We start from the raw sequence: 26,989 nt of genomic DNA, 5'->3' as shown, positions 1-26,989 counted from the left end.
TTTGCCTCATCTAGGGCAGTGGTTCCCAAACCTGTCCTGGCGACCCACCAACACTGCACGTTTTCTTTGTCTCCCTAATCAAACACACCTGATTCAACTCATCAGCTCATTATCACATGGGTTAATGAGCTGATGAGTTTAATCAGGTGTGTTTGATTAGGGAGACAAAGAAAACGTGCAGTGTTGGTGGGTCGCCAGGACAGGTTTGGGAACCACTGATCTAGGAAACCAATCACAGAACGGGGAGGGAACAGCAAGACGATGTCTATGCGACACACCGAAGCAGTTTGTTTATACCTATGGATCCAACATGGCAGCAGGTGTGAAGTTACCTTTCGATGCAGCCTTACGGCCGGGCCGTTTCACACATAGGTTTCACACCGCAAGCGTGAGCGGCACTTGAGCAGCGCGTCAGCGTAACTACACCGTCACTGCAGCTGCAGACGCGGGAGAGTATTCACACTGGAAGCGTTTATACAGTGTCACAGAAGCGGCTCCAAAGCTACATATATAAGCGAGCAATTCTTTACAAAGACAACTATACATTTGTTTTTAGAAGAAACGGCCGTTAGATACACGCCATCGTGTACACATAAATCTCTGACCCATCGTCTTCTTCCTCATCTAATTTCTGTCGCTCTACATACGTCATCTGGTATAATTGAAACGATTGGCTATGAGCGTACAGGCGCATTTGATAGACATTCGTAGCACCCAATAAACGGCTCTGGGCATTCGTAAACCACGCCTCAAATACGAGAAAATGAGACTTGGGTCTGACGTTAGCCAGGCTAAACCAGACCATGGCAGGTGATAGCTTCAGACCTCTTTACCTGGAACAGCGAAGAATACATGTTTACAGTAGACTACTATAGCCGCTTCTTTGAATTGGACAAACTCAACACGACCACTGCTGCCACTGTCATCAGCAAACTCAAAGTCATTTTTTCAAGGCTGTCTCCGACAACGGTCCACAATATCGGGCCAAGGAGTTTGAAGACTTTGCAAAGACATGGGGTTTCATGCACACCACCACAAGCCCTCATTACCCCCAGAGCAATGGTTTGGCTGAGAAGATCGCAAAATCGATATTGACAAAAGCCAAGATGGACAGGAAAGATGCCCGTCTCAGTTTGTTAGAGTCTAAAAATACACCTGTGGACAACTTCAAGTCACCTGCCCAGCTTCTCATGAGTCACAGACTGAGATCCATACTGCCAAACACCATAAAGCAGCTCCTACCTGAAATGGTCAGTTTCACAGAGGCACGCTCCAAAAGAGTAAAGCAGCAGCAGAAAAAGTATTATGATCGCTCGACTCGCCCACTGTCACAGCTTCACACTGGACAAGGTGTTCGCATTCAAGAGCATGGACTTTGGAAACCAGCTGTTGTTGTACACCCTGCCAATACACAAAGATCATATCATGTTTGCACTTCAGATGGTCGGGTGTATCGCAGAAATCGTCGCCATCTTCTCAGCACAAAAGAGGAGCCTGTGGAAAACACCTGCGTTTCTGCAAACCTAGAGGAAGAGCAAAACAGCACAGCCACATCTACGCTTCAGGAACACACGGAAGTACCAGCACAACGTTCGAATGACAGAGAGATCCAGCCCATACAATACTATACCAGATCAGGTCGAGCAGTGCGACCGAGATCAATCCTTGATTTGTGATGGATAATTCGTCTGGGGTGTAGGCGGATCGCTGGATGGAATAATAATAATAAATAATAATAATTCATTATATTTATATAGCGCTTTTCTCTGCACTCAAAGTGCTTTACATAGAAGGGGGAATCTCCTCAACCACCACCAATGTGCAGCATCCACCTGGATGATGCGACGGCAGCCATATTGCGCCAGAACGCCCACCACACACCAGCTTACTGGTGGAAAGGAGACAGAGTGATGAAGCCAATCAGTGTATATATATGGGGATGATCTGTAGGCCATGATGGACAGAGGCCAAGGGGCAAATTTGTCCAGGACACCGGGGTTACACCCCTACTCTTTCGAAAGACATCCTGGGATTTTGAATGACCACAGAGAGTCAGGACCTGGGTTTAACGTCTCATCCGAAGGACGGTGCTCTTTGACAGTATAGTGTACCCATCACTATACTGGGGCGTTAGGACCCACAGACCACAGGGTGAGCGCCCCCTGCTGGCCTCACTAACACCTCTTCCAGCAGCAACCTGGTTTTCTCAGGAGGTCTCCCATCCAGGTGCTAACCAGACTCAGCCCTGCTTAGCTTCAGTGGGCAACCAGTCTTGGGCTACAGGGTAATATGGAATCTGGAATTCTGATTCCAGAATTCCAGATGGAATTCCAGGAATTCTGGATCTAAGGATCCAGAATCTAAGATCTGGAATCTAAGATCTGGTATGGGCTGTCAGAGAATAATGGACGGTTTGTTCCTAAGTACTATTGTGTGATACGTTAAGTGTCAGAGGTGTCTAGATGTTTTGTGAAATGCAGCAACCTCTGTGTTTAGGCTAGGCTAGAGTAATGTTTCTGTGACTTGAGTAAGTTGACGATGTTTTTTTTTTGCTTGTTTGTTTTTTGTTTTTTTATTCTTTCAAAACAAAGGGGATGTAATATTCTGGTAAGCACTGAATATTTGCGACACTGATTTACGGCGCCAGAAAAGGTTGCTGGTGATTTTGGGTATGGGAGCACATGGAAAGGATTGATGCACATAAACGAATAAAGGTTCCAAGTTTGTTCGGTACTCGCTGTACGTCTCCTTATTTATGACTGCACGCCCTGTGCAATATAAAATTGTAAACGAGAACAAGACAAGAACCTTATTAAAGAGGGGGGAGGGGGGGGGGGGGGGGAGTATGTGTGTGTGTGAGAGAGAGAGAGAGAGAGAGAGTGCGCACGTGAGTGAGTGTGAGTGTGTGTGTGAGAAAGAGAGAGAGAGAGTGTGTGTGAGTGTGTGAGAGAGAGAGAGAGAGAGAGAGAGAGAGAGAGAGTGTGTGCACGTAAGTGTGTGTGTTTGTGAGAGAGAGAGAGAGAGTGTGTGTGTGAGTGTGTGTGAGACAGAGAGAGAGAGTGTGTGTGTGTGAGAGGGAGAGAGAGTATGTGTCTGTGTGTGTGTGTGTGCCTCAGATTAACACAGTTTGCCTGCTCTGGCACTGAGATGCTCGGGTCTTGTTTACTCCCTCGTTAAACATTACAGAAGACCATCACTGAAATATTACTCATTGGCCGCAGAACCTTATTAAAGATGTGTTTCTCTCATCATAAAATGTATAAATAAATATTCCTGGAGCATCTGCACACACACACACACACATGTGGTGCAACAGCATTTATACGTAGAACAAGGTCTCTCTCAGTAACATTTGTAGTTTATTAAAAAATGCAACACTGGATAATAATTTAATGCATTTTATGTTTTGCATGTATGCATTTGGCCCTTACGGAGCCCCCCTAGTCCCACTTTGTCAAAAAAATTTTTTATAACTATCTCGTGGCCTCGTGATAGTAACTCGTGGCCTCAAGATAGTAACTCGTGGCCTCAAGATAGTAACTCGTGGCCTCAAGATAGTAACTCGTGGCCTCAAGATAGTAACTCGTGGCCTCAAGATAGTAACTCGTGGCCTCAAGTTAGTATCTCGTGGCCTCAAGATAGTAACTCGTGGCCTCAAGATAGTAACTCGTGGCCTCAAGATAGTAACTCGTGGCCTCAAGATAGTAACTCGTGGCCTCAAGATAGTATCTCGTGGCCTCAAGATAGTATCTCGTGGCCTCAAGATAGTAACTCGTGGCCTCAAGATAGTAACTCGTGGCCTCAAGATAGTATCTCGTGGCCTCAAGATAGTATCTCGTGGCCTCAAGATAGTATCTCGTGGCCTCAAGATAGTATCTCGTGGCCTCAAGATAGTAACTCGTGGCCTCAAGATAGTAACTCGTGGCCTCAAGATAGTAACTCGTGGCCTCAAGATAGTAACTCGTGGCCTCAAGATAGTAACTCGTGGCCTCAAGATAGTAACTCGTGGCCTCAAGATAGTAACTCGTGGCCTCAAGATAGTAACTCGTGGCCTCAAGATAGTAACTCGTGGCCTCAAGATAGTATCTCGTGGCCTCAAGATAGTATCTCGTGGCCTCAAGATAGTAACTCGTGGCCTCAAGATAGTAACTCGTGGCCTCAAGATAGTATCTCGTGGCCTCAAGATAGTATCTCGTGGCCTCAAGATAGTATCTCGTGGCCTCAAGATAGTAACTCGTGGCCTCAAGATAGTAACTCGTGGCCTCAAGATAGTAACTCGTGGCCTCAAGATAGTAACTCGTGGCCTCAAGATAGTAACTCGTGGCCTCAAGATAGTAACTCGTGGCCTCAAGATAGTAACTCGTGGCCTCAAGATAGTAACTCGTGGCCTCAAGATAGTAACTCGTGGCCTCAAGATAGTAACTCGTGGCCTCAAGATAGTATCTCGTGGCCTCAAGATAGTATCTCGTGGCCTCAAGATAGTAACTCGTGGCCTCAAGATAGTAACTCGTGGCCTCAAGATAGTATCTCGTGGCCTCAAGATAGTATCTCGTGGCCTCAAGATAGTATCTCGTGGCCTCAAGATAGTAACTCGTGGCCTCAAGATAGTAACTCGTGGCCTCAAGATAGTAACTCGTGGCCTCAAGATAGTAACTCGTGGCCTCAAGATAGTAACTCGTGGCCTCAAGATAGTAACTCGTGGCCTCAAGACGAGTTACTATCTTGAGGCCACGAGTTACTTATCTTGAGGCCACGAGATAGTTAAAATATTTTTTTTTGACAAAGAGGGACTAGGGGGGCTCCGTAGGCCCTCAATGTGTAAAGACGCATTTTTTTCACTGTTTTTTAGTAGATCTTCTTTTAACATGAGTGGCACGTTTATAAACAGTGTGTCATGAGCAATACACCGGCGCTGGCCTCAAACACGTCCGTCTAGCGCGAGTTTACACTCAAACACAATGCAGTGGACAGACTGATCTCATGAAATGGCGTATGTATGACACGCCAATTCGTATTTCCATTTTTGGCGTGCTATCAACACGCATAATCGCTTTTCAGCGTGTTTATCAACGCCTTTGACTTTACGTTATATTACTGTATTATGTACATATAAATATATGACCTACCCCAACCCCGTCCCTAAACCTACCCGTCACTGGGGTTAATACCATTTATGAGTCTTCTCCTACCATCCTAGGAAAAGAAATATCGCTCCACAGATGTAGAATATAGATTTTGCTTCGTTTCGCTCGGACATTTAACGGCGTACACATACACGCGGAATCACTCGGACGTTTAATGGCGTAGACATACACGCAAAAGATTTCGGCGTGGACATACACGCGGATAGCTCAAAATGCGTATAGATAACACGCCACTTGAATTGAAAGTGGCGTGTATGTTTACGCAAAGTCATGATGTCATGTTGCAGTGGAATAGAAATGTTTCATGCGAACAAAACACCTTTTATTGCTGTATGATTTATATTATATTGCTGTATGTTTTATTGCTAGATTACTGTATCAGAGTTTATTCTATGCTTCAAACAAGTTTCACCAGATATTTAAACATCTCCAGTTTGCTCTATTGGAATTATGAAAGGATGAACCAAAATCAATATATTTTGCAATCAACATTATGCCACAATGCAGTGATTATTATAACATCAATTGCTATTAAACAAACAGTTTTGGGCTTTAAATGATTAGAAAGTCATTTAAGTAGGCCTAGTTTTGTTGCTTTGAACTGTCTGTGTTGTGTATATTTGAAAGAAAATAGCACTTTGATACATCAAGGATGCGTTAAAATGATTAAAAGTGACAGTAAATATATTATAATGTTAAAAAAGATTCTATTTCAAATAAATGCTGTTCTTTTGAACTTTCTATTCATCAAAGAATCCTGAAAAATAAAATGCATCACAGTTTCCTGAACTGTTTTAACATTGATAATAATCATAAATGTTTCTTGAGCATCAAATCATCATATTAGAGTGATTTCTGAAGGATCATGTGACACTGAAGACTGGAGTAATGATGCTGAATAAATTACACTTTACTATATATTCACATAAAGAACAAATTCCAATAATATTTCACAATTTTTGCAGCATGAAACAAATGCATCCCTGCATGATGAGCCTTTATATGCACATATTATATAGCCTAAAACAATCTCCACCACATCAAACCGGCCACACAAACTGATCACTCGCTGTATAAAAGTGTGTGAGGAGCAGGAGCTATTTGATCAGCTTTATCTTCCTCTTCACAGCGAAACCATCCGTCAATAGCATGAAGCACCTCGAACCTTCAAACCCTCTAAACTGATCGGCGTTTCTCCTCAATCTTTCATCTTCTCGCCCACGTACAGTACAATGCCGATTCTGTAATCTGATGAGACACCAAAGCGGGGCGTCCCATCTGGGACATGTGTCCCGATCCGGCCCATACACACTTTCTTGTGGTGTGTGTCTGCGCGTTTGTCCTCGGGCTGCGACGCTGAAGCTCATCTCTTTCTCCAGGAATGATGATACCTCTTTTGTGAAGCGCAGGGATCCCGTTTCTCTTTTGAAAACCTCCTTCTCTTTCTTTCTATTCTCTGCCGGGTCTTTCTGTGAAAGGCCATGCCTTCAGTTGTTAAAGTGATGTGTAAAAAATGATTGAGGGTTTCTAGAGATGTCCGTCAACACGATATTCAGCTCCGGGACATGGTGACACCAATCCAGCACCTGAAAAACACACAGAAGGTGGAAAAGAAAGAGAAAAGAAGAGGGAATATGTTGCGACTCTTGCTGAGGTGGATAATTGACCCGCTTATTGACCCTTTCAGTGCCTTGAAGGACAATATTCAGTCATTTCACTGCAAAAATCTTCTTCTTTCTCACTATTTGTGCCTTTTTTTCCCAGTACAAATATCGAAATATTCGCAGCTAAAAAAAAAAAAAAACTTCAAAACTTCACATTCAATTTAGTGTTACTTTTCGATTCTTTGTAATTATTTGTGAAATTAACTAGCTATTTTTTTACATGAGAAGCAAAATAACAAAAAAAATGCTTTTCTTACTTAGTATTTTTCTCTTGTTTCCAGTGCAAATATCTAAAACTTCTTTAAACAAGAAGCATTTACTAGAGAAGCAAAATTACATAAGAAATGATATCTTGTTTTCTGGGGTAAAAAAAATCTAAAATTAAGTGAGTTGATGCTTAAAACAAGCCAAATTATCTGCCAAGAAAATCTGGGTATCTTAATTCAAATGGAAAACAATATCTGGTTTAAATATCTGACAATGGGCTCAGAAAAAAATCCTAATTTTCTCTATGAATTAAGTGGATATTTCAGACTCCACTGGCAGATATTCGTTCTTAATGTTTTAAGCACAAACTCACTTTATTTTGATCAGAAAACAAAACTTAATATCTTGCTCTTCCAGCAAATGTATCTTGATTTAAGAATGCTTATGAACTGGAAAACAAGACACAAATACTGAGGAAGAACTTTTTTTTTTGCAAGTCCCTTCACTTATGTTTAATCTATATTACACATAAAACAGCAATAAATGTTTTGTGACTTCTTGGTGTTCTTGGCTAGATTAAGACTTTATGCCGGAGGAAAAAATGGTGTGGAAACAATTTCCACTCAGAAGTTGCTAATAAACTTCACAAATAATTATAAATATGGAGAAGTTTTGAAGTAGAAAGGCACATAACACACATAACCGTCTTCACAAAATCATTTTCTCCGTCGGCATGATTGTGTGCAGTTGTTGTGAAGCGATGCGAAGGTGAAGACGTCTCGTCTTCTGGAGTTTGAACAGCTGTCACACACACACACTCACAGCAGCTGTGTGTGGAGAACTACATCTCTCTCTGCATCAGGTTTTGTTTGTGGACACACGTTAGACGGCAAGTGTTCGTAACATGATGAGAGTAACGTTACAGAGACACGGAGGAATCGCCCATCATGAGAGAACAGGACAGACAGGTGCGAACACACACACACTCTCTCACACACACACAAACACACGCACGCACACACACACACACACACACACACACACACACTCACTCTCACACAGACACAGACACACACAGACACTCACTCACTCTCAGACACACACACTCACTCACTCACTCTCACACACAGACACACACACTCACTCACTCACTCACTCTCACACACACACACAAACACAAACACACACAGACACACACACTCACTCACTCACTCACTCTCACACACACACACACACAGACACACACAGACACTCACTCTCACACACACACACACACACACACATACACACACTCACTCTCTCACACACTCACTCACACACTCACTCACACTCACACACACACACGCACACACACACACTCACTCACTCACTCACACGCACGCACACACACACACTCACTCACTCACACACACGCACTCTCTCTCACACACACGCACTCTCTCTCACACACACGCACTCTCTCTCACACACACACACTTTTTTTTCCTTTGAATAAATGTATCTTAATTTAAGAATATTTACATATTTGTACTGGAAAACAAGACAAAAATAATATAAAGAAAGAAAATCTTTTTTTGTTTTTGCAGTGCATTAGATTGATATGTTGCGACTCTTAAACAGTGATGAGAAGTTCAAATGTTATGCTCATGCACTGATTTAATACTAGAAGCTTAAAGTTCTTCGGATGACATATAATACAAAATATGACATCATATGATATTATGAAATTTGTTTATGAATAAAAAGTGCTTTACCACTTTTAAAAGGTGAATAACGCAACAAATAAAATCTGTATTAGGCAGAACAAGCTGTAGTGATAGACATGATGAGACGGGAAGCTGATCTGACCTGGGTCAGGGTTCCTGATGAAGCACATGTACAGAAGAACACAGTCTAAAGCTGTGTGTTGAGTGTGTGGAGTTCACGTGTGTGTGTGTGTGTGTGTGTCAGAGGACAGACACTCATGCTGTTCGTGTGTTTGGATTAAATAATGAAGGGGGCGACGACACATAACCTCCCTGGAACAATCATAAAAACAACAGCGCTGCCCTGTTTATCAAGCTCTATCACTGCTTATGCTACAAACCCTCGTTGCCGTAGATATGCTATCAAAAAACTGATTCCCTGAATTCCAGTAACCAACTATAACTGATCAACAACCAGGTAAAGACACACCTAAACAGAAATGATCAGACTAACCCCTTAGTCGACATTAAAAAACACAGAAAAACGTTCTAAAACGCATGAATAATAGTTTGTTAAGTCAATCATCACTAGTACTGGCGCTCATAGTGTCAGTAAGTGTTAAAGTTGAGCGTTTGTGTCGTTCTGCAGTGTAAAATGTGCCTCACATGCCAGACAGGAAGAAAATTCCTAGCAACCAACCTGACAACCACCCAGAAGACCCTAGCAACCACATATCAATGCCCTAGCAACTGTATAGCAACACCCTCGCAACCACCTAACAACCACCCAGAAGACGCAAGCAATCAAATAGGAATGCCCTAGCAACTGTATAGCAACACCCTGGTAACTACACAGAACACCCTAGAAACTGGATAGCAACCCCCTAGCAACCATAAAGCAACTACCTCGCAACCACCCAGAAGATCCTAGTAACCAGATAGCAATGCCCTAGCAACCATACACAATACCCTTGTAGCCACATAACCACCCAGAAGACCCTAGCAACCACAAAGCAATGCCCTTGCAACCATATAGCACAACCCTAGAAACTGGATAGCAACACCCTAGCAACCATATAGCAACTACCTCGTAACCACCCAGAAGACCCTGGTAACCAGATAGCAATGCCCTATCAACCATACACAATACCCTTGTAACTACATAACCACCCAGAAGACCCTAGCAACCACATAGCAATGCCCTTGCAACCATATAGCACAACCCTGGCAACCACACAGAACACCCTATAAACTGGATAGCAACACCCTAGCAACCATATAGCAACTACCTCGCAACCACCCAGAAGATCCTAGTAACCAGATAGCAATGCCCTAGCAACCATACACAATACCCTTGTAACCACATAACCACCCAGAAGACCCTAGCAACCACAAAGCAATGCCCTTGCAACCATATAGCACAACCCTAGAAACTGGATAGCAACACCCTAGCAACCATATAGCAACTACCTCTCAACCACCCAGAAGACCCAAGTAACGAGATAGCAATGCCCTAGCAACCATACACAATACCCTTGTAACCACATAACCACCCAGAAGACCCTAGCAACCACATAGCAATGCCCTTGCAACCATATAGGACAACCCTGGCAACCACACAGAACACCCTATAAACTGGATAGCAACACCCTAGCAACCATATAGCAACTACCTCGCAACCACCCAGAGGATCCTAGTAACCAGATAGCAATGCCCTATCAACCATACACAATACAGTCGCAACCACATAGCAATGCCCTTGCAACCATATAGCAAAACCCGGGGAACCACACAGAACACCGTAGAAACTGCATAGCAATCTCCTGGCAACCCCACAAAACACTAGCAACCGTAGAGCAAAACCCTGGCAACCACACGGACGGAACAGCATAGCAACTGCATTGCAAATCCCTGGCAACCACATAGCAATGCCCTGGCAACCACACAGAACTGTCACCCTAATAGCCGCATAGCAACCACAAAGAACACCCTATAAACCAGATAGCAACACAATAAAAAACACTCAGAACACACCCTAGCAACCGCATAGCAAGAACACTTTTTCCACATCAGTAGCATTATAGCAGCAAGTTTTGCGCAGTTAAGCACCACCTGTAAAAAACAGCAGGATGTAAAAATCTAGCAGAATTTTCCATGTGTTGTGTCTAATATTTCCCTCTGGTGCTGTTTGGTCATTTTTGATTGAACAATTTGTTTTTGTTATTATAATTTTTAATTGGTAAAAGTTTTGGCACTTGCTATGTGAACACACACACACACAAAAATCATCGACATGATTCGAAAAGGTGAAATGGTCCTGAAAAAAACAGTCACACTTGTTCTGTTCACGATCAAAAATGAGCGCATTGGAAATGAATGGGAGACGAATATCATTTTTTAAGATCAACCTCAAATTTGGAAGACAACTCGTTACGATTTTAAAAACATAAAACATGTTTTTTTTAATATCACGCATTTTTTCATAACAATAAACTTAAACTATAACTTTTTTTTTCTTCACTTTTTCATACTTTTTTTGTCTCTTCACAAGAAGTGTTCACAGTTTAAAAACAGCTCAAACTCCAGTCTGTGATCCAAAGCATTTAAGATTTAGGCTACCACAGTTTAAGTTGGGAATTTCATTTTCAGCTCCATACTCAAAAAAGTGAGTAACAGGAAATAAATGGATCATAACTATTCCATAAATATAATTTAGTAGCACAAAATCCCCTAAAAATATGAAATAAAAAAAGAAGTGATTTTTAACTGCCAGCACCAGAGGGTTAAACTAACGGTTGTAAAATTGCGTGTCCAAATATTTACCCAAACATAAGTCTAAGAGGATTACCAGTCCATTCCTCCACTGAAAGCACAGGTTCTGGCAGCGAGCCACATCTGATCGCACTGTAAATAGCGCTGGATCTTCACACAGCAGCGCTACGGTAACACCGCTGGAACACGGCCAACGTGGAAACGGCTTTATTCCTCACTTCCTCTGACCTTGGCACTTCAATTACATTTTTATATTCGAACAACACTGAATGTCGAGGCCAGACACAGAGACAGAGCTCTGCTTTGCTCATTTATAGCTATCAACGGTAGATGTTTGTTTGTTTTTGCTGCTTTTTGATTATTATCACGTTATCGTCTTTGATTATCATCACATAAGGTTCAAGGGAGTGATCATGTCATCCGATATATGGCATTGAAACACGGCTATAAAAACTAAACCTTTAGTAATGCAATGCAAAAAATGCCTTTCTTACTTAGTATTTTTGTCTCGTTTCCAGTCCGAATATAAACAAAATCTTAAATCAAGATGCATTTACTAAAGTAGGAAAATGCCTTAAGATATTATGTCTCGTTTTCTAGGAAATAAATCAAAGTTGTTGCTTAAAAAAAGCTAAATGATCTACCTATGGGGTAAGAAAAATGTTGAATGAATTCAGAATATTTTTCTTTCCCTATACGCTGATTTCACGCAGCCGCCATTTTGAAATCGAAAGCGATGCTCCGGAAACCGGAAGTGTCGCCTTTAATCATAGGAGAGTCGCGAATGCGATGGCGTATTGTTGTATTTAATGTTGAAATGAGTTATTCTAAAAATGTACATACATTTCTTTCATACTTTAGACTATATACAGTGAAATTCATTTATGATTTTTTTTTATATATATAATTCAGAAAGTAAAAAAAGCAGCAGGAACGAACTATATCCTATATTGGATATTAACATCCAATAGTGTAAATCACGGCAGCGGCTTCAGGTTGGTAGTCCAAGGCATTGTTGTTTATCTGTACTTCCGGGGTTCTTCCCACCTTTCGATTTCAAAATGGCGGCTGCGTGAAATCAGCGTATTGGCAGATAATTTTGCCTTTTTTAAACTCACTTAATTTTGATTTATTTCCCCAGAAAACAAGACATAATATCTTATGGCATTCTATTAATCTAGTTAGTAGCCTAAATGCATGTTGATTTAAGAATTTTTTGATATTTGGACTGGAAACAAGACAAAAGTACGAAAAGCATTTTTTGCAGTGTATGAGAACTCAAATGTTCCTTTCCTACAAAAAACAAACAAACACAGTAATCATTAACCTCTTTTCCAGCCAAAGTGATCTAACATACCGTTCATATTTAGCCTAATTGCGGTGCTATTTTTAAATTATGCAGTCTTAATGATCAGTAATTCATTGTGTTGAAGAGGTAGAATAACAGTGAGGTAATGGATATCTTCCAGAACATCTGCAGGCGAGCGAGTGAAGGACGGCTTTATGCCGGTCTGTGGTTGCGATGCTTTGATGCTGCTTTCAGAGAGGAGGAGTTGCTGCTGATTTATACGCTGTAACACAGATAGACACGAGCGCTTCACTGCACCTTCACACCATGTGTCACTGATACTGAACTACACCTCGACCTGATGTTTACAAGACCTCAGGCATCAAAACTGCAGCACGTGACGACAAAACACTTTCTGAAGAAATCATCACCGTGCGGGAAGCTACTCTGAAACTGTAGTTTGACAAGCTACTTGTAGTTAAAGTCCAATTATTGTATCCCTTAAAACTCATCTTTGATCTCTAAAATTACATATTTAAATGTTTTTCTTTGAAAAAATATTCTTCATGCCTTGAAATATCTTGAATGTAACTCGACACCCTTGCCTCATTTAGTACACGCGGTTCTATGAATATGCAAATGAGCCCCGCCTCCACTCACTCGCTCAGCTCAGAGATCCACTGGTTGACGATCACACGTTGATCTGATTGGTTACAAGGTCGTTTGTGACGTCAGAAACACCAGCGATTTCAAACCGTGTTTTTGAGACTGTCTTTGGTTCACTGCAGTTTTAAGCAGAAAATACTCAGCAATGCTGTCGACTTATGAACTTACACATGGTGTGTCTTAAAGCGTATTAAAAACACCACATAGACACATAAACAACATTAAAAGCTTGATTTACACTACAGGGGAACTTTAGGATACAGTCAAGCTAGTCTACCCTTCAGAAAAAGTAGCTAGCTAATTTGGGGTTTAAAACAAAGTAATGCAGTACAATTTTGATTTCAAAGAATATTGTATTATTTTGTAAACCATCCAAAGATACACACAGTATTCAAATATAGTATTTATCTCAAACTGACTGTCAAAGTGTAAAACTGCTACAAATGTAACAAACGCAAGAACAAAATATATGCAACTTAAATTGGATACACAGTGGTCAAAAACGCAGGATAGACTCCAGCACACGCAGTGATGAAGCTCGCGGCATTTACTGTGAACTCTGAGACGCTTCGCTCTGAAAGCTAAACCCGCCGCAAGCTGTTTAATCAGATCTCAGCTTTACCGTGTAATATGCACACTAAGCTATATCGGGGTTTTGTTTTCCGTTCGATTGACAGATGCTTCGCCAAAGCAATGGCACAAGACAGAATGTAGGTTTTGGTCACGCTACGCCGCTACTCGCTGGAATAGGGGCAAGCTACTGTCAAGCTACACTGTTTTAAAAGTAACTGAGCTACTGTGTAAGCTACTAAAAATACAATAAAGTTAGTAGCATCGCTACTTGTAGTTAGCAACTCCCTAACACTTGAAAACGTGTGATAACACTTTCACACTTTCTATGTGGTTGCTAGGGTGTTCTGCGTGTTTATAGGGCGTTGCTATGCATTTGCAAGAGTGATCTAGATTGTTGCACTGTTGTACAGTAAGTTGCTTTAGATAAAAGCATCTGCTTAATGAATACATGTAAATGTGCTCTGGGTGGCTACTAGGACATTGCTTGTGTGTTCTATGTTGTTTATAGGGCATTGCTATACAGTTTCTAGGGCGTTCTAGGTGGTTGCTATGCAGTTGATAAGGTGTTCTGTGTGGTTTCCAGGGCATTGTTATACACCCATTTATAAGTCGCTTTGGATAACGCTTTGCTAAATGAATAAATGTAAATGTGCTCTGGGTGGTTGCTATGCAGTTGTTAGGGTGTGGTAGGTGGTATCCAGGGTGTTGCTAAACAGTGGATAAGGTGTTCCAGGTAGTTGCTATGCAGTTTCTAGGCTGTCTTTTATTGTAAATATCAGCAGTACTTTGCATTACTTGCATAAGTTGCGCTTGAACTTAAGTGGAATCCATAAGTTCATTTGGCCGAAAGCTAGTTATTTTACTTTATAAAGTTTTAAATGTGGATATTTTTCTTATACAAACGCATGGCTTCGCTTCCGAAGGCCTTTATTAACTCCTGGAGCCTGTGGAGCAGTTTAATGATGCACTTTTTTTTCATGGACAGATGCACTTTTATCATGGATAGATGCACTTTTATCATGGATAGATGCACTTTTATGATGGATAGATGCACTTTTATCATGGATAGATGCACTTTTATGATGGATAGATGCACTTTTATGATGGATAGATGCACTTTTATGATGGATAGATGCACTTTTATGATGATAGATGCACTTTTATCATGATAGATGCACTGTTATGATGGATAGATGCACTTTTATGATGGATAGATGCACTTTTATGATGGACAGATGCACTTTTATGATGATAGATGCACTTTTATCATGATAGATGCACTTTTATGATGGATAGATGCACTTTTATGATGGATAGATGCACTTTTATGATGATAGATGCACTTTTATCATGATAGATGCACTGTTATGATGGATAGATGCACTTTTATGATGGATAGATGCACTTTTATCATGGATAGATGCACTTTTATGATGGATAGATGCACTTTTATGATGGATAGATGCACTTTTATCATGGATAGATGCACTTTTATCATGGATAGATGCACTTTTATCATGGATAGATGCACTTTTATGATGGATAGATGCACTTTTATGATGGATAGATGCACTTTTATGATGGATAGATGCACTTTTATCATGGATAGATGCACTTTTATGATGGATAGATGCACTTTTATGATGGATAGATGCACTTTTATGATGATAGATGCACTTTTATCATGATAGATGCACTGTTATGATGGATAGATGCACTTTTATGATGGATAGATGCACTTTTATCATGGATAGATGCACTTTTATGATGGATAGATGCACTTTTATGATGGATAGATGCACTTTTATGATGGATAGATGCACTTTTATGATGATAGATGCACTTTTATCATGATAGATGCACTGTTATGATGGATAGATGCACTTTTATGATGATAGATGCACTTTTATCATGATAGATGCACTGTTATGATGGATAGATGCACTTTTATGATGATAGATGCACTTTTATCATGATAGATGCACTGTTATGATGGATAGATGCACTTTTATCATGGATAGATGCACTTTTATGATGTATAGATGCACTTTTATCATGATAGATGCACTGTTATGATGGATAGATGCACTGTTATGATGGATAGATGCACTTTTATGATAACCTGGCCCTAGCCAGATGAATTTCGCTCCGCCTAGCTTCACTCACATCCATCTGGAACCTCTTCCATTGAGAGTGATTTCCCCAACCAACTTTATGGTTTAGCCAATCAGGACGCATGGAGAAGCGACCGTGAGACTGTTTTGATTCAGACAACAATGGCGGCTCGCATCGAGGAAACAAGCGTTAACATTGATGCTGCTATTTCATCCGTGTTGTCCAATCTACCTAATATTGTTTCATTAAAAGAACATCAGAGAACGGCTCTTAAGGCTTTTGTTGGTGGAAACGATGTTATATAGATCAGTGCCTTCTCCCGACCGGATTCTTCAGCGTCACGGGTTGGCTTCGGTGTGAGTGGTTGAAATAGCACGTCGATAAAGATGACAGACAAGTGGCTTATCCAATCATATGCAAGGATTTTTTATAAGGCCCAGCCTTCTGAAACGCCATTTCAATGGATCGGTTCCAGATGGATGTGAGTGAAGCTAGGCGGAGCGAAATTCATCTGGCTAGGGCCAGGTTACTTTTATGATGGATAGATGCACTTTTATCATGGATAGATGCACGCACTTTTATCATGGATAGATGCACTTTTATCATGGATAGATGCACTTTTATGATGATAGATGCACTTTTATGATGATAGATGCACTTTTATGATGGATAGATGCACTTTTATGATGATAGATGCACTTTTATGATGGATAGATGCACTTTTATGATGATAGATGCACTTTTATGATGATAGATGCACTTTTATGATGGACAGATGCACTTTTATGATGGATAGATGCACTTTTATGATGGATAGATGCACTTTTATCATGGATAGATGCACTTTTATGATGGATAGATGCACTTTTTTCATGGATAGATGCACTTTTATGATGGATAGATGCACTTTTATGATGGATAAATGCACTTTTATGATGAATAGATGCACTTTTATGATGGATAGATGCACTTTTATGATGATAGATGCACTTTTATGATGGATAGATGCACTTTTATGATGGATAGATGCACTTTTATCATGATAGATGCACTGTTATGATGGATAGATACACTTTTATCATGATAGATGGTATGGTATGGTTTACTTTATACCAAATTTGTTTTGGGCTCACAAATACAACCACTGCAGCACCAGACATTTAAAAGAAACACATTACATAACAAAAACAGAGAAATACACATTTAAAATCAAGTATTTGGCCTCACATTACTGTGTGCACCAGAGAATGCCCGGCATCCTGCCACTAAACACTGGAAAAGTGTTTTGGCATCACACCATTCAATGCATTGTAAAATGGCATCACGCCACTCAGTACACTATAGAGGGGTTTCACGACGCGTCATCAATCCGGAAGTCGGCCATTTTGGAGGCACAGAACGTAAATAATGCCACTAAACTGAATGGACTCGCAAATTTGGCTGATTATTGCTGCTGAAAAATGGTCGAGTTTTTGTCTGTACCAATCGGTCACATCGGGAAAAAACATGTCGAGTGCTATAGACTGTCAAAAGTTAAAGAGAAGAGTGCAAAAAACTGATGAAAGAAGGCGTTTGTGGTTGAGAGAGGTAGTACATCATCAGACAGGTGTAAATGAAGCGTTGACTATGGCTAAAATGTCGACGTATTAACTATGGCTACATTCACACTGTCAGTCCAAATCCGATTATTTGTATCAAATTGGAATCTGATCTAAAATGATGTCCACACTGTGTATCGCAACTGTTCAGATCCGACGTGTGTGTCCATGCATGTTATTTGGTAATATGGCAATGACTTTGCGTTGATGGAGGGGTTGCATTTGCAATATAATGTTAGATGTTGTCTTTTTTAAATGTTACAACATGGAAATGTGTATAGCCGCCACGCTGGACTACTACGGCAGAACTGTAGGAGGCTGGTATGTAAAGGCCTGTACACACCGGGACGAATATCGGCTCGCGTTATTCGTCAGCGTTTTTTTTTGTGTTCACACCCAAGCGATTTTCGCTGACGATGAGCCGAGTGAACACGCAAATTCATTCCCTGACATTAGATGGCGCTTAATGTAAAACAGAAATACCCCGGTCCACAAAGTGGCGCTGCGCAACTACGCTTCTGACACTCGCTTGTCACTCAGAAGAAGAGAGCAAGTTTGTCGCGTTTGTTATATGGTTCTTTATTGTCGTTGGTGTCTCTTTATAAAGACACCAACAAGACCAGCAGCTCTACTCATCTAGCCTTGCATCTTCCTCGTCTTATTTCTTCCCGGCAGAGTGTAGACGCTGTATATCTTCTTCGCCATTACGTATGTGTGCTCGGCAAGACCGTTTTGTGTTTGAGCGCCCCCAAGTTGTGTTTTACTGTAACTTCAGAAGCTCCAGACACGTGAGCAAAAGCGCCAATCTCATTGGTCGGATAGTTTTTGACGCGGCGCGTCAAACCAAAAAAACGAACCCGAGGCGTTTTAAAAAAAATGACGCTTTTACGCGTGGCGTTTTACGCGTTGGTGTGAACACTCACATTGGCGCCCTTTGTTTAGTCACGAGGCGTTAAACGTCGGCGAATAACGCGCGCGAAATTCGTCCCGGTGTGAACAGGCCTTAACGTTACTGCTTTTTTCCCACCCTCGTCTGCGCCGGTTTCAGAAATAATATTTTTCTGCTCGTCCGGCACTTTGCAACAACACAGCATTGTTTCGGCAGTGACTTTCAGCATGTTTCCTATAAATGACGTTTGCATTTTAAGACATACCACGCGAAATCCGAGCGTTCAGACTGAGGCTGATGTCCTGATATGTGATTTGAATAGGATTTCAAACCACATATGGATGTAACTTGAAACGAATTTCATGTGCTTTTTTGGACTGACAATCTGAACGTATCTTATTTCGGGATAATAAATAGATGGAAGAATTGCAGTAATGTTACGTGCTAGAGAAGCTAACTCGTTCGGATCTTTAGCAGCTACCACATAATGTGACCACATAAAACATATTAACTTTAGTTTGTCAAAATGTTGCGCTCTCTCCTGCTTCCCAAGTCCTTCTCTATATGATTTCGCACCTACCACGTGTTTTTTCCGTGGTTTATTAGTGTAACAATGTGTTCAGTAGTACATGAACAGTGCAATCCATGCTGTTGTTTACATCCGAGTGCCTCCATAATGGCCGCGCATCCGGGTTACCGCCCAGAACGTGACGTTGGTGAAACCCCTCTATAAAGCAATTGGCATCACGCCACACTTTTATGATGGATAGATGCACTTTTATGATGGATAGATGCACTTTTATGATGGATAGATGCACTTTTATCATGGATAGATGCACTTTTATGATGGATAGATGCACTATAATGATGGATAGATGCACTTTTATCATGGATAGATGCACTTTTAGCATGGATAGATGCACTTTTATCATGGATAGATGCACTTTTATGATGGATAGACGCAAAACAGAAACTGCCATTCACTCCCATTATAAAGCTTGGACATTTTTAAATATAACTCTGATTGTATTCGTCTGAAAGAAGAATGTAATATACACCTAGGATGACTTCAGCGTGAGTAAATCGTGGGCTAATTTTCATTTTTGGGTGAACTATCCCTTTAATGTTAGAGTTATAGGTTTTTTTATTTTAAATCGTATATCAGACTAATATGGCGTCACATTAAGGCATGTTATCTTGAATATCTCCTGACAAATCGGAGGTATGAGAACACTGTGCAACGCCCATCTAGAACCATCTCTGACCTTGAGAAGCCTTGATTTCCGAGAGGATCTCACAGCCAAACATGATCCACTGGTGTCCAGCTGACCAGCTGCTGTGGCCACTGAGATCGACACAGTATCCCGAGGATATAGTGTGACACGGATCCAGTAGGTGGCTTAACTCTGGCCTCTTTGATCCTCCTTTTGCAGGTGCTGCCAACTCGGTTTTCTGCGGTCGAATGAACGCTTGCTTCCCTGCAGCCGCTGCCGGATTAACTGGAGGAATTGGAGGCCGAAACAGGATCCAATTCAGGCTCGGATCAAGTCCTGGTCCTCAAGCCCCGTCAGTGCTAAACATCCCCGGCACTTCCTCCTCCAATTAGTGCAACCTTGTTACATGTAAGTCAAGACTAAGACCGTGTGCACCACGCTTTTAACGTGGCCACGCTGAATGCTAGAGGTTAGCATCAAAATAGCACTCAGGAAATATGAACAGCCCATGAGAAACCAAGGACGATGAGAACGTCAACATCAGACTGAAACTGGACAGTTCATAGTTTGAATATATAAGATGCTGAATATGAGAACAGAGCAAGTCATGCTGATATTCAGAATTTTTTGTAATTGTTTGATATAAGCCAAAATGATCAACTGCGTAAGTCTAGTTTCAGTTTGTTCTTGTTCATCTTTGGTTTCTCAGCAAAACAAATGGTGCATTTCTATAACAGCTCAATAAAGAAATGGTGATATCAATCAAACCGAGGCCAAATATTTTGTTGATTAAATCAGAAAGACATCAAAGCAGGATCATGTGTTAGAATTCTATTTAGAAGGACAAAAGAATGAAGATTCTAATCTTACCTTAGCAACTGTTGCCGTGCATCTCAGACTCAATTCCATGGATGCATGCGCAAGAGAAGTTTTGTAAAGCTGTATCACGTTTCAGGCGTATAAGAAAAAAATGATTATATTCAACATTGTACTGTTATTCGTAAATGTAATTCATATATTGTGAAACTGCAGCTTCATGCTAATGCGAAATAAATATGATCTCTATTCCTCTGGCTCCCATTTTTCTGCGCTTACACTTTTGGCACGTTTTTTTTTTTTTTTTGCCGAAATACGGCCAAAAGCATTGCAAACCTGTGAACGGTGATTATTTGCAAGCGAATACAACAGTTTTAACAACTGCAAAACAGATTGACCCGCGCGTAAAACCAATCTGTGTGAGAAATTCAATCTTTGTAAATTTAAAAAGATCAAGTTATTTGCAAAAACAGTGAACAATGATTTGCAAGAGAAAACAACAGTTTTAAGAACTGCAAAACAGATTGACTGCGCAAAACCAATCTGTGTAAAAAAATTTAATCTGTGTAAATTCAAAAAGATCAAGTTGTTTGTAAAAATTCTAAACTATCAGGTTATTTGCAAAAAATGAATTATTTACAAAAAATGCAAAAAGAATCAAGTTATTTGCACACAACAAATCAAGTCATTAGCAAAAAATTAAAAACTATCATGCTATTTAAAAAAATATTTACAAAAAATTCAAGTTTTTAAAAAAAGATCAACTTATTTGCAAAAATAAAAAATCAAGTCATTTGCAAAAAAATTAAAACAATCAGGTTAATTGCAAAAAAATCTAAAATGATTGCACACACACACACACACAAAAAACATTCAAAAAGTTATCTGCAAAAAATGCATTAATGGTGAAGATTCTTTCAAAATGCACTACAGCCCCAGCCGTTTCTACAGCAGTAATGAGGAATGTCAGCACATGTCAGAGAGCACTTCTCCTGTAGGAGCCGTCATGACCAGCAGCTGCTGGAGCTCAAAGCTCACAGGTACCAGAACACAGCGCTGGCATGCTATGAGTTCACGTCTGGCGCAGTCAGAAAGGGTTGCAAACACACTCAGGCCTGACCGCAGAGAGGTTGTCCAGGGCTTATACTGACCGCGCAGGGCCTGTGAACCAGCACTTATGCCTGTCCTGTGGAAACACACCGACAGGAATGAAACGCTTGGGAGCTGCTCCCTCAAATGCCCTGCGTCATTCCCAGATTGGTTATGCAGGCCACTGGACATCACGACTCCTGTAAGCATTCAGTGTGCTGGACATCCGCCAACGCTGATCTACTCACTGTAAAAAGGGTTCAGTTCACTTACTTAAAAAAATTGCCTTAAAATGATTAAGTAAATAAACTCAAAGAAATTAAGTAATGTGGAATTGTTAAGTTCAGATAACTTAATTTTTTCAATTAAGCGTTAAGTTTATTTACTTAATCATTTTAAGGCAACGAGTTTACTAAATTTTTTTAAGTAAATAAACTTAACGCTTAATTGAAAAAATTAAGTTATCTGAACTTAAAGGAACCGTATGTAGGAAATGTATTTCAATTAATCATAAAATGGCCCTGATATGTCACTAGACATGAAGAAATCATGTTCATTTCAAATACTTATATCACTGACAACAGTAGTCCGGCCAGGATATTGTCATTTAAAAAGTGAAGTTGCAGCCCTCAACTGATGTTGATGTTGTCATGTTGTGTTTTGGACTGATGCGCCACCACCTATCTACCAATCACGAAGTCAGTACTGTTGCGGCATCCGGGTTGCCAGCTCTGCTGTAGTTACCACAAACGTGTCGGATAAACAAATGTCTAACGTTACGAATCAAAAAAAAAAACTCGTTGTGATTCCGAAATACTTTGTGACAAAGTCCGAAATAAAACAAGGATTTGTATAGGAGATGAATTTGAAAGATGGAGACGGCTGAAAACGGAGAAGAATTTGAAGACGCCAACGTTGCTAATCCTGCAGCCGATCTGGCAACCTCGAGTCAGGGGGGAGGGGGAGGGGATACACCGCTCTACAGTAATTTGAAAGTGATTGTAGTACCAGTTTTGGCCACAATCTTACATACGGCTCCTTTAACAATTCCACATTACTTAATTTCTTTGAGTTTATTTACTTAATCATTTTAAGGCAATGGGTTTCCTCAATTTTTTTGATCAGATTTTTATGGAAGCTTGTTTCCGCCACAGAATGAAAAATAAAAAAGGTAATTGCGACTTTTTATCTCACAATTCTGACTTTATTTCTCAGAATTGCGAGATATAAAATCGCAATTGCGTGTTATAAAGTCAGAATTGCGAGATATAAAGTCAGAATTGCAGGTTATAGAGTCAGAATTGCGTGATATAAAGTCGCAATTGCGTGTTGTAAAGTCAGAATTGCGAGATATAAAGTCAGAATTGCAGGTTATAGAGTCAGAATTGATTGATATAAAGTCGCAATTGCGTGTTGTAAAGTCAGAATTGCGAGATATAAAGTCAGAATTTATTGAAATAAAGTCGCAATTGCAGGTTATAGAGTCAGAATTGCGTGATATAAAGTCGCAATTGCATGTTGTAAAGTCAGAATTGTGAGATATAAACTATTCTGGGGGGAAAAAAGTTAGTCTTTTTTCCCCCTTAGAATTGGCCTGATAACTCGCAATTGCGAGTTTATATCTCACAATTCTGAGAAAATATGTCAGAATTTTGAGATATAAACTCGCAATTATGTGTTATAAAGTCAGAATTGCGAGATGTAAACTCGCAATTGTGAAGAAAAAAAATCTGAATTGTGAGATTAAAAGTTTTTCTTGCAATTGCGACTTTATTTCTCACAATTCTGACTTCATATCTCGCAATTGTGAGATAAAAAGTCGCAATTATAATTTTTTTAATTCAGTGGCGGAAACAAGCTTCCATAGATTTTACAGCAGGAGGAATTCAAAAGAGTTGCCAACAAGCAAAACACCTCTAATGAAACAAAAGAGCTTTCTCCATGCATTCAGGTCAAAACAGCCTGTAAGAAAGAAAATCAATTACAAATGGGATCTCATTAATATATCTAAAATAAAGGAGACATTCTATTTTATCACATTCATTTTATACTCACAGCAAAGTTCTTCATTTAGGAGTAAAAAGAAGTTGGAACATCCTGACACCGTTTAGATGAATATGTTAACATGTGTTGTGTTTTTTCCTCTCAATAACAAAATAAACACAACAAAAATGACAGCAGTGAGAAAACAGTTAAGAATGCATCTGGGCTAACACTTTATTTTACTGTGTCCTTGTTACACATGTTACATGTACTTACCATAGTATTAACAGTAAATTATGCATAATTACATGCAACTAACCCTCAACCAAACCCTAATCCTATACTAAGTATAGTTGCTTAATATTACTCAGTACTTAAATACATAATTACACTGTAACAATGACACCTTAAAATAAAGTGAAACCGCATCTGGTAATAGCGTAAAGTTACATCACATTTATTTATTTATACGGTACTTTATACAATAGTTTGCTTTAAACTAAGCAGCTTTACAGTATTGAACATGAATAACAGTGTCAGTGCTGCTTTTAAGTGAGAATTACACTTCAATTTATACTCTAAAACGGCTCTCCGGTGTGTTCATGTTTTACTCGTGTCTGACCTTGACGGACTGAAAAGAGGAAATGAAGATTGTCATGTCAAAGAAGGCGGAGCTCCAGAGCCACACCTACTTATTATGTCATCACCACCATGGACCAATGGTAGCTCATGGTGTTTACCAGTCAGTGCGAACTTTTCGAAGCGGTTTCGAATGCCTGAAACAAACTCCAATTACATCACACCAGTTCGCTCTTCGATATCACTTGAAGTTTATCAGGGCCTTTATTCATCCCCCCCCTCCCCCCCCCCCCCCCCCCCCCCCCCCCAGAAAAAAAAATCAGAAGGGTAAAGTTATTTGGATCAAGTTGCAATAAAGTCTGCAAAAAAATCTAAATCGTAAAAGTTATTTGCATTTTATTTTTTAAAAATAAGTTACTTGCAAAAAAAAAAATCAAGTAATTTGCACACACAAAAAAAAAAATCAGAGGGATCAAGTCATTTGCAAAAAAAAAAGGAGTTATTTGCAACACTTTCTCAGCGATGCATTCAAGTCAAAACAACCTGTAAGAACAAAAAGAAATCACAAGTGAGATCTCATTTATATATCAACATTGAGATTAAAAGGACATGAAATGACTCCTGAGAATAAGATTGCAGTTACATCATCGGTCTCATCTAGAGATTCACAAGAGATCCAGACGATAGCAAAGTCTGGGATGATCACAAGTTCGAAATCTCAGATATTTCTCATCAAATGATCTGAGCTGTTCCACGTTTATTTAATAGATGAATGAGAACTATTGACTCATTTGTGTTTTCAGGAATTTCAGGAAACATCTGAGACAAAGTTGATACTTCAGTGACTCATAACTCATTAAATCTCCAGTGAAAGAGCAGGGCAATAACATTTTCCTCTGGGTAACAATATTGACTCAATTTCACCTGAAACGCTTCATTCTAGAAGAGACTCTTTCATCATCAGCTGACAGACCTTTCATTGCACTGGCTTTTGGACTTCTGCGCTTAAAATAGAAAGGAAGACTGTCATTAATTCAACACACAACCCTGAATACCGTCCTTCTATGGTGATGAAAGTCCAAACATATCTCTGCTCTTTAACTTTATACATTTCTTATCTGCATTTATCACCTGAACCAGCACACCCAGTGAATATCTGACACAACGGCCACTGACATTTTACACATGCTATGATAGTAACACACCAAATACATGACATAATTTTCTCCACAGGTAACACAGGTGGAGCTGATCAGATTCCTGTGAAGAGAGCGGGAAAATAAGTGCAACGGAGCAAGTAACATGTCAACTTAACTATAAACACATATTAGATAACAGCTTTTATCTAGTAAACAAAGTGTGTTTACCTGCAGTATGTTCCCATTGACACGATCATTATGAATATTATGAAAACACTGTTAGTAGAGGTCAAAATCAGTGTGTCCAAAAGTAACCTGTCCTAGATTGTTTAATAGTGTCATCCACACCTCATGCAAGATCTGTTTCATAATTAAACTTATAATGTTAGTCATTTGATCAAACCTCTAAAACTAAGTTTGATGTAGGATTTTATTCAGAAAATATTTTCACTCTGAAACTGCTAAATATCACACATTATTACAAAGTAATGGTTGACTGATTGAATTGCCCAATTTAGTTTAAAATGTTATATTAACGTTATAAATATTTAGATTAATTGCTAATTGCATACCTTTCCAGAACACAAATCTGAACATTGGATGAAGCCAGGTTTAAAATTCTTGTTACATTTTGTTGACATATTAGAGTTAAATATTTTTACAGAGGGGATTTTGGCTATGTCTTTTTATCACTACATAAATCTGAAAATACTGACAACCGACAGAAAAAAATACACTTTCTCCATGTTTTTAGTAATACAATGTTATATAAATCAGGAGAAATATACTATATGAACAAACCCCTCAGTAAAAATGTTCAGAATATAGATAGGAATAAAACTGTAAAATTTGGTGTATATAAGTGATACTGAAGTGGAGAACAATTTTTTTTTTCCCCACCATGTTTTCATGAATAAAACATTGTACAAAATCAGCCGAATTATATATGAATAATCCCCTCTGTAAAAACCTTCAGAATGTACACAGGAATTAATATCTAAATTTGGGTGTATGTAAGTGTTGCTGAAGTGGAGAAAAAGACACACAGTTTTTGTGTTGTGACCCAGTATTTCTATTGTACCACCAATATAACAAGCGTTTGCAAACAATAACAACTGATGCCACATCAGCTGAATGATATTTGAAGAAACCCCTCAGTAAAAACCTTCAGAATATATACAGGAATAAATCTGTAAATTTTGGTGTATATAAGTGATACTGAAGTGGAGAAAAAACTCTTTAAAGATATGTATTGTCATTGAAATCTACAGTCGCAAATAGATCAAATGCAATCAAATATTACTAGTTTGATACAAAACATTATGAAAAGCAAAACAAATCTCAAAAATGACCAGAAAATAATTTAAAGACCATAATACTATTGTATGGACCACCATTATCATGTGTCCAAGCGTTTGCAAACGATAATGCTGCAGAAGTAGACAAACGCTGTCAGCTTCGCAAACACATCTAATGAAATGTGGAATAAAAAGCTCACATGACTCTGTATTGTTCGATTCACATGTGTTATTCAAAAGACCTTGCAATTATGCATGCAAACACGTTGT

At 39.6% G+C, this 26,989-nt stretch overlaps 3 long non-coding RNA genes across 4 annotated transcripts in view; 1 reads left to right on the top strand and 2 right to left on the bottom strand.

The window, feature by feature from the left end:
- Nucleotides 1-6,557: 6,557 nt before the first annotated feature.
- LOC130094891 (uncharacterized) overlaps nt 6,558-26,989 on the bottom strand; it is a 26,764-nt gene continuing 6,332 nt past the window's right edge. Inside the window, exons 2-4 of one of the 2 annotated variants that reach the window (XR_008808015.1) lie at nt 20,686-20,754; nt 19,867-20,213; nt 6,558-6,730 (exon numbers count right to left, since the gene is read on the bottom strand). This is a non-coding gene — a long non-coding RNA (uncharacterized LOC130094891). Of the gene's footprint in view, nt 6,731-7,406; nt 7,457-19,856; nt 20,214-20,685; nt 20,755-26,989 lie in introns of those variants that run through there. The other variant, XR_008808016.1, reaches the window with a different exon arrangement.
- On the bottom strand, nt 15,236-16,082 carry LOC130094892 (uncharacterized). Its single transcript, XR_008808017.1, has 2 exons — nt 15,802-16,082; nt 15,236-15,675 (listed from the first exon to the last, which is right to left on the bottom strand). It is a non-coding gene; the product is annotated as an uncharacterized LOC130094892 (long non-coding RNA).
- On the top strand, nt 23,011-23,384 carry LOC130094893 (uncharacterized). The gene is made up of 2 exons (XR_008808018.1): nt 23,011-23,046; nt 23,196-23,384. It is a non-coding gene; the product is annotated as an uncharacterized LOC130094893 (long non-coding RNA).

Source organism: Rhinichthys klamathensis, unplaced genomic scaffold (assembly GCF_029890125.1).
Source record: "Rhinichthys klamathensis goyatoka isolate OS25496 unplaced genomic scaffold, OSU_Roscu_1.1 h1tg000182l_1, whole genome shotgun sequence".
Classification (NCBI taxonomy): Eukaryota; Metazoa; Chordata; class Actinopteri; order Cypriniformes; family Leuciscidae; genus Rhinichthys; species Rhinichthys klamathensis.
The sequence above is the reverse complement of the archived record's forward strand: the minus strand, read 5'-3'. Positions and strand labels throughout refer to the sequence as shown.